The following is an 8,830-nucleotide window of genomic DNA, read 5'->3' as shown; positions in this document are numbered from 1 at the left end:
AAAAGGCCCCAAATGTGAACAACCCCTTTAATTTTTCTATTTTAAATGCATTGGAACAATTATAATGGTTGCGAGCACAGTATTTAATCACATAAGGCATGCTGCATATGGCTCCTATTGTATCTATAGATGCCAGCTATGCATTAACGGTACAAAATGTCTCCAATTCACTTTGTCTGCAGATTTTTCCAAGAAGGTGAAGCAATGATCCGTCTCTGCCGGACCTGCAGTGAATCCTGGAGCGTCAGTGCAGCTCCGTCGCCTATAATCAGTGCAGAGGCGTCTTCCAATATTCCATAGATGCAGCGAGCGGGTCAGCGCCAGGAATGTTATATCTAAAGTCTTATCACAGATCACTAGAGGACAGCACCGGCACACAGAATCACTGAGCGGGACCCGGCTCCTGCACAGCAGTAAGGAGCATTACATCTTCATTTACTGCATTTTTAATTATAAAGACATTCCTTTTAATCCACCGTATAACAGCCAGAAAATTCCAACAGTCGGAGGATTGTTCTCTTTATAGACCTGCACGATATTTACAGAATACGGTGTATAAAATCAATTCGCTACAGTTACATCTGTCTGATTCTTAGGAAATGGAGATTCTAGATAGACTTCTAATTAGCGATGAGCGAACGTGCCTGGATAAGGTGTTATCTGAGCATGCTCGAGTGCGGCGGCTGTCGAACAGCCATGACACATGCAGCCGCAGGGATTTGAACATATTATTCGAGCACGACAAAGACACTCAGCGCCTGAGCATGTTCGGATAGCACCTTATCTGAGCAGGTTCCCTCCTCACTACTCTTAACGCTTGAGATAAAAAGTGGACAGACACCCACCCGCCTGCAACCCCAGACCCCCAAATGTTCAATGTCACAGTAAAATTACCACCATCTTTAAACACATTTTGCAAAAATTAATAGTACAAGTGAATATAAAAAATGTAATCTATATGACATAAGAGAAATATGCTTCCTTCTCAGCTTCTTTTCCTCTACTTGTTCTTGAACTCATCTACTCGGACAAATAGATTTTACTAGTTTTTCAAAGTCTAGATGACTCCGACTGAGGGATTAGATTACAGCTGCCTATTGAAGTCTATGAAGTAGTGAGAAGGAAGGAGCTCCGTGAGAAGCAGAGTGAAACAGATCTAGCTGCTTTTATCTCAACCTGGAGATGGACTCGCAGCTACACTGCTCAGTATTGCTGTATAATGTCCTCTATGCTGCGGCTTCTGAATGTGTGTTACATAGAGACAGGAGAGAAGGATTTCCTCTGTATGTGCTGTGCATTGGAGACATTAAAGCAGAGAGTCAGCACCCACTAGCTCAGAGACAACTAAAAATAAGAGAGAGAGAATGCAAAGGCGAAAACTGGATACAAGACATGTAATGTTCATCACATACATTAACAGGACAGATTATGCTGATCAGCCACCTGAAATGATAGGATATGTTTTAAAACCTACATAATTTGCTGGGAAAAGTTGCATCTACTTTACTTTGCTTGATAGTTTCCTCCTAATTCACCTGGGGCAATGTGTGACCTCAGCCCTAGATCTAAACATTCTGTAGATATTTATGACATAAGATAATACTAATTGCCCATCCACCTGTAATTTCCATATGCACCATACTACTACATCCCAAATACGATATCGTTTCCACAAACTGAAGCGCGGCACAAACACATGAGATGTCAGGGGCGTCACGGGCAGCTGTATAATACAGTATAGCCGGCGTTAGAAATCACGGTTATACCCACTGCTAAACACATGCTATGCCTTCTGAGGCTGGGCCTAATAGGATGATTGTCAAAAACACATGAATAAATAAATAAAAATCAATAAATATTATAAATAAATAACATTCCAAGAAATATTCAAATAAATGCCTTTCAAAATAAATCAATAAATAAAAATCAATAAATATTAAAAATAAAATCAAACAAAGTTCCATAGCTCCGCACAAAAAAAATACTCTTTTTCCTTTGCAAATTCATAGTTGGAAGCACCAAATCAATAATAACCCATTCAAGAAAATAATTTAATAGTTTAATCAGAATAGTAATGGCAAAAAAATAAATAAATAAAAACAAAAAAATCCAGAACTGAGGTTTATCTAACTTTCCAAAAAATGGAAATAAAAGTCAGCCAAAAAGTCGAATGCCCCCATTTGGTGCTGCGCTGATCGTAAAATCCCTCAGAATAAAAGTTATCATGTCATTAATACAGAAAAGAAAATGTGGTAAAACCCTCTATCCAAAAATAAGCAGATGAGATATACCGACCGACCGGTAAGGCTGCGTTCACACCCGGTGGCCATACTGAGTCGCTGTTTTTTAATTGTTCTTATGCCATCTTCCTGGAAAATAGTCATTTCACCAGCAAAGCTGTGCACCCCTATCTCAGAAATGGCCTGTAATAAAGTATCGACGTTATGGAGCAGGAGGCGCTGATGTTATAGGGCAAATAATAGATTCATTTGGAATCAATTTTAATTTAGATTATTTGGGTTCGGCCTCCTGCATCTTTTTTTTTTTTTTTTTTAAATATGAGATTCTCATCCTTAGTAAATACGGTACACCTGTTAAATATTTGCAAAAAAAAATCCAAACTACAGTGCAGCCACTGGGGGGCGCTGTATGTATTCTGAAATGGGGTCCTCCTTTCACCTGTGATTATATCAGTAGAACATGAAACACAAAAACGTCAGTTCTTGGGACAATAAATTATGGAAAACTCCTTATTTGTCGAGCACATCCCTTGACTTCTAGGAGAAGAAGACTGGAGCTTGTGCTGAGCTCCTTCTAAATAAGAGACACGAGTCCTGGGGGCATTTTTATGTCCAGGAATTAAATTACAACTGTCTTACATCTGGCAATAATCCTGAGTGATGAGTCCATTTGGTTGGCCAGATGGGCAGAGATTTACAGCAATTCTAACATCAGCCACAAAAAGACACAACCATATAGGAAGAAGCAAGAAATGGTGGAAAAGTCCTGAGGTCACAGTGTTACATACGTACGGACAGAGACATTGCGGGGACTTCTGGATAGATAGAACATGTCTAAGAAATATGTATAGCTATAAGTGATGGAGAGATAGATAATAGATGATTGATAGATAGATAGATGATAGATAGATAGATAGATAGATAGATAGATAGATAGATAGATAGATAGATGATAGATACAATAGATAGATAGATAGATAGATAGATAGATAGATAGATAGATAGATGATAGATGGAATGAGATAGATGATAGATATATATATAATAGATAGATAATAGATAGATGGATAGAAGGAATGAGATAGATGATAGATACAATAGATAGATAATAGATAGATAGAGAGATAGATAATAGATAGAAGGAATGAGATAGATGATAGATAGATAGATAGATAGATAGATAGATAGATTGATGGAATGAGATAGATGATAGATAGATGATAGATTGATGATACTGTATAAGATAGATGATAGATAGATAATAGATAGATAGAAGGAATGAGATAGATGATAGATAGATAGATAGATAGATAGATAGATAGATAGATAGATAGATAAATAATAGATAGATAGAAGGAATGAGATAGATGATAGATAGATAGATAGATAGATAGATAGATAGATAGATAGATAGATAGATAGATGATAGATTGATGATAGATGATATAAGATAGATGATAGATAGATACATGTTTTATGCAGCATTTTAGGCAAGGGAAGGTCCTAACAGAGATTTCAGTGTAAATGATAAAACAAATTCAGCTCAGAAATATTGTGCAATTTATGGGCGGTGTGTTACACAGCAGTAGAAGCTGAGCGGATTGATATCAAGGTTTCTGGGGAAAAATAATTATAACTTTTTAATTTATTAAAATTTCTACTTATTCTGATCTGACCAGTGATTGGTAGCCTCCTTTGCACAAGTACCGCCCACTGGACTCCTAAGACCAGAATATTTAAATAAAAATAATACAAGTTATACAGATTATTCTCCCACAAACCACTGATCAATCTTCTCACCTCCTCCTGCTCTACAGCCTGCAGATCAGACACTGTATTCAATATGACAGGTTTCCTTACAGAAGCACTCTCTATCTTCTTCCTCCTCCCATACAAATTTTTACCCTTTTAATATATTGCAGTCATCATACTGTATTATATAGCACTGTGTACTTAGTTACAATTGCTCATTTTGTCTTTCTACCCAGCTGATTCTTCTCTTTTCCATTAGGTCTGTGACATCACGTGATTAAAAACTGACGAGCTGAATCCCTCTAAGCTCTATGGAGAGACAGTTCTAATTCCCCTGTATGACGCACGAGTCACTACAAAAGTCAGTTACGGGGCGAGGTGGGAGCAGCTGGGTCAGGAGGTGAAGAGGGGAATGATTTATGCAGGGAACTAGAGACTTCCTATTTCTACATAGTGCAGAGAAAAGAAGAATTATCTGGGCAGAAAGGCAAAATGAGCAATTGTAAGTACATAGTGCTATGTAATATGATGAGTGCAATATAGTGAAAGGAAGAAAACGGAGATGGTAGGAGGGCTTATTTAACTCTTGAAATTTAATTGTGCAAAAAAAGTGCGAGTTATTATACCACAAGTGTGAATTTAGCCTAATACAAAGATCATGGCCGTTCTGCTTCAAAACACAGAGAAAAGGAAACAGAGACATCAGGGCGTCTCGCTGAGCCTCTAATTCTCAGTCCCTGCTGGAGAACATCTTGGCCGGATCCCTGTCACAGGACTTGAAAGTCAATGTGCTAGAAAATAGAAATGCACCAGAAGCGGCAGAGCGGAGCCCCTCCAGTCTTGTCTGCAAACTTTACAGGTTCACTGTTAGCGCGTAGCCAATAGGATCACGCCAAATTCTGGCTTTTTCCAATTCCTTTGTTTTGTGGACGTAGGACAAAGATTACAATGTGTTCTCATGTATTGTTCCCTGGAATTACGGAAACACTTGTGAACCGTACAACTAAAACAAAGGTGCAAATGTAAAAGCAATGATTGTACATGTACCATAGCTGCTGTGCCGCACTGCCGGAATTTGGCACCATTTTATGCACATGGCAAATATTTTAAGGCAGATGTTGTATTATGTCCCACAATGTAATCTTATAGTATGCTGTATAGCAAAACAATGAATAGAAATTCTTATACAAATTCTAAAATACCGGTCAGATTCATATTTATTCCTAAAGCACGTGGTATTATACCAGTTATTAACTTGGCGGCAGTATTATAGTAGTTATATTCTTGTACATAGGAGCAGTATTATAGTAGTTATATTCTTGTACATGGGGCAGTATTATAGTAGTTATATTCTTGTACATAGGGGCAGTATTATAGTAGTTATATTCTTGTACATAGGGGCAGTATTATAGTAGTTATATTCTTGTACATAGGGGCAGTATTATAGTAGTTATATTCTTGTACATAGGGGACAGTATTATAGTAGTTATATTCTTGTACATAGGGGCAGTATTATAGTAGTTATATTCTTGTACATAGGGGCAGTATTATAGTAGTTATATTCTTGTACATAGGGGCAGTATTATATTAGTTATATTCTTGTACATAGGAGCAGTATTATAGTATATTCTTGTACATAGGGGCAATATTATAGTAATTATATTCTTGTACATAGGAGCAGTATTATAGTAGTTATATTCTTGTACATAGGGGCAGTATTATAGTAGTTATATTCTTGTACATAGGAGCAGTATTATAGTAGTTATAATCTTGTACATAGGAGCAGTATTATAGTAGTTATATTCTTGTACATAGGAGCAGTATTATAGTAGTTATATTCTTGTACATAGAGGGCAGTATTATAGTAGTTATAATCTTGTACATAGGAGCAGTATTATAGTAGTTATATTCTTGTACATACGGGCAGTATTATAGTAGTTATATTCTTGTACATAGGGGCAGTATTATAGTAGGTATATTCTTGTACATAGGAGCAGTATTATAGTAGTTATATTCTTGTACATAGGGGTAGTATTATATTAGTTATATTCTGGTACATAGGGACAGTATTATAGTAGTTATATTCTGGTACATAGGAGCAGTATTATAGTAGTTATATTATTGTACATAGGGGCAGTATTATAGTAGTTATATTCTTTTACATAGCAGCAGTATTATAGTAGTTATATTCTTTTACATAGGGGCAGTATTATAGTAGTTATATTCTGGTACATAGGAGCAGTATTATGGTAGTTATATTCTCATTCATAGGAACAGTATTATAGTAGTTATATTATTGTACATAGGGGCAGTATTATAGTAGTTATATTCTTGTACATAGGGGGCAGTATTACAGTAGTTATATTCTTGTAGATAGGAGCAGTATTATAGTAGTCATATTCTTGTACATAGGGGCAGTATTATAGTAGTTATATTCTTGTACATAGGAGCAGTATTATAGTAGTGATATTCTTGCACATAGGGGCAGTATTATAGTAGTTATATTCTTGTACATAGGAGCAGTATTATAGTAGTCATATTCTTGTACATAGGAGCAGTATTATATTAGTTATATTCTGGTACATAGGAGCAGTATTATAGTAGTTATATTCTCATTCATAGGAGCAGTATTATAGTAGTTATATTATTGTACATAGGGGCAGTATTATAGTAGTTATATTCTTGTACATAGGAGCAGTATTATAGTAGTTATATTATTGTACATAGGGGCAGTATTATAGTAGTTATATTATTGTACATAGGGGCAGTATTATAGTAGTTATATTATTGTACATAGGGGCAGTACTATAGTAGGTTTAGTCCTCTCCATAAAAAAACCTCAGTTCAACACTATGTATTTTAAAAATATAGATTTAAAGTAGTTTTGGGGCAGCACGGTGGCTCAGTGGAAAGCACGGCAGCCTTGCAGCGCTGGAGTCCTGGGTTAAAGCCCCACCCTGGACAACATCTGCAAAGAGTTTTTATGTTCTCCCCGTGTTTGTGTGGGTTTTCTTCGTGTTCTCCGGTTTCCTCCCACATTCCAAAGACATACTGATAGGGATTCTAGATTGTGAGTCCCATCGGGGACAATGATGACAATGTGTGCAAACTGTGTTAGCGCTATATAAAAATAAAGATTATTATTATTAGTTTTGCTTTTACAACACAATACATTAGTGTCCACCATTGAACAACAGTCTGTTTTATTAAATAGATCCAAAATTCTGACCGAAGTTTCATAATATATTCTCGTAGCAAATTTCCCTTTTCACTTACAGAGCTCCAAAACTTCTGCTGTTTATAGAGTGAAAATCTGTCCTCTGGCCACCACTAGGGGGAGCTTCCTGCATACATTTATCTCTCTCTTACCAAGCAAGGAGCTTGTAATAGGAAACTGAGTGATGACTCAAGCGATGATATTTTAGGAAAATAATCATCAGTAACATGATTGTATCAAAATTGGATATTTGCTTTAACTATTTAATAAACCTACTTTTTGCATGTCTTTAAAGATTCTCTTGCGGTGCCCTCGTTATTATTATTAGCATCAATTTTAATAACATGGATAAAATGTTACCAAAACAATTCAGAACAGCAGGTATGAAGTCTGGCAGGATCACGCTTCGCAGGCCCGGTGATGCCCCTCGGGGGGTTTTATCAAGTGACTAAGATGGATAGCAGGAATTTTTCACACAGTCGCTGCACAGATTACAGTGTCCATGATGGGAGTGATCCACGGAGTAAATCCTCCTTACTGATCAGATAACTTTTCTAATTAACCTGGAATAATGTAAGCAGTAATGTTTCCCACTGAAGATACAGGCATTATAAGAATCATCATTAATCAGGTTTCATTGTACGTACAGGGGGGCCTTTTTTCAATTCACATAAGAAAGAAACCAGTATAACCAGTAGCCTTTCATTAACCAGCTCAAGTCTGGGCATTTTCACCTGTTCTTGAGCTTTTGTTCTGCAAGTTTGAAAGCTATAATCGTGTCTCTGGTTTGGTCATTGAAATAATAAAAACATTTTTTAGTCTTTTATTTTTGTTATAAATGGGATTTATTTTGATACTTTCTTTATAGAGATTTGTTAAGTTTTATAATTTTATATAACATTATTGTGAACCTGGCATATTTAGGGCTGTCCTAGGTTATAAAGGGGCATGGTTTGTGAAAAAAAAAATCCACCCAAAAATGGGCAGCCCTACAGTATTTGGGGGCTGTCCCCTGAGAAGCTTGGATCAGTGCTTGGTAAATATTTAATTAGGGAAAAATGTAAAAAATAAAAAAAGTATTATTATTATTATTTTTTTTTTATTGAGCACCATTGATTCTCTGGTGCTGTACTTGAGAAAGGGTTATACAATACAAATATAGAACACGCTGAACAAACTAACAATGACAGACTGGTACAGAAAGGAGTGGGCCCCGACAGTCTAGAGAATAGGATAATGGGGAAAGAGACAGTAGATTGGGGAGTTGTGGCAGCTCCAGTGGTGGTGAGGCGGCAGTTCCAGTGGTGGTGAGGCGGCAGTTCCAGTGGTGGTTAGGTGGCAGCTCCAGTGGTGGTGAGGTGGCAGTTCCAATGGTGGTGAGGTGGCAATTCCAGTGGTGGTGAGGTGGCAGCTCCAGTGGTGGTGAGGCGGCAGTTCCAGTGGTGGTTAGGTGTCAGCTCCGGTGGTGGTTAGGTGGCAGCTCCAATGGTGGTGAGGTAGCAGCTCCAGTGGTGGTGAGGCGGCAGTTCCAATGGTGGTGAGGTGGCAGCTCCAATGGTGGTGAGGCGGCAATTCCAGTGGTGGTTAGGTGGCAGCTCCGGTGGTGGTGAGGTGGTAGCTC

The 8,830-nt window shown here is 37.4% G+C and overlaps 1 long non-coding RNA gene across 1 annotated transcript in view; it reads right to left on the bottom strand.

Moving 5' to 3' along the window:
• Window positions 1-200: 200 nt before the first annotated feature.
• Window positions 201-8,830, bottom strand: part of LOC143784592 (uncharacterized) — a 140,495-nt gene continuing 131,865 nt past the window's right edge. Inside the window, exon 4 of the long non-coding RNA XR_013217837.1 lies at window positions 201-528. This is a non-coding gene — a long non-coding RNA (uncharacterized LOC143784592). The remainder of the gene's footprint in view (window positions 529-8,830) is intronic.

This window comes from Ranitomeya variabilis, chromosome 7 (assembly GCF_051348905.1).
Source record: "Ranitomeya variabilis isolate aRanVar5 chromosome 7, aRanVar5.hap1, whole genome shotgun sequence".
Taxonomy (NCBI): domain Eukaryota; kingdom Metazoa; phylum Chordata; class Amphibia; order Anura; family Dendrobatidae; genus Ranitomeya; species Ranitomeya variabilis.
This window is presented reverse-complemented; position numbering and strand designations above follow the sequence as displayed.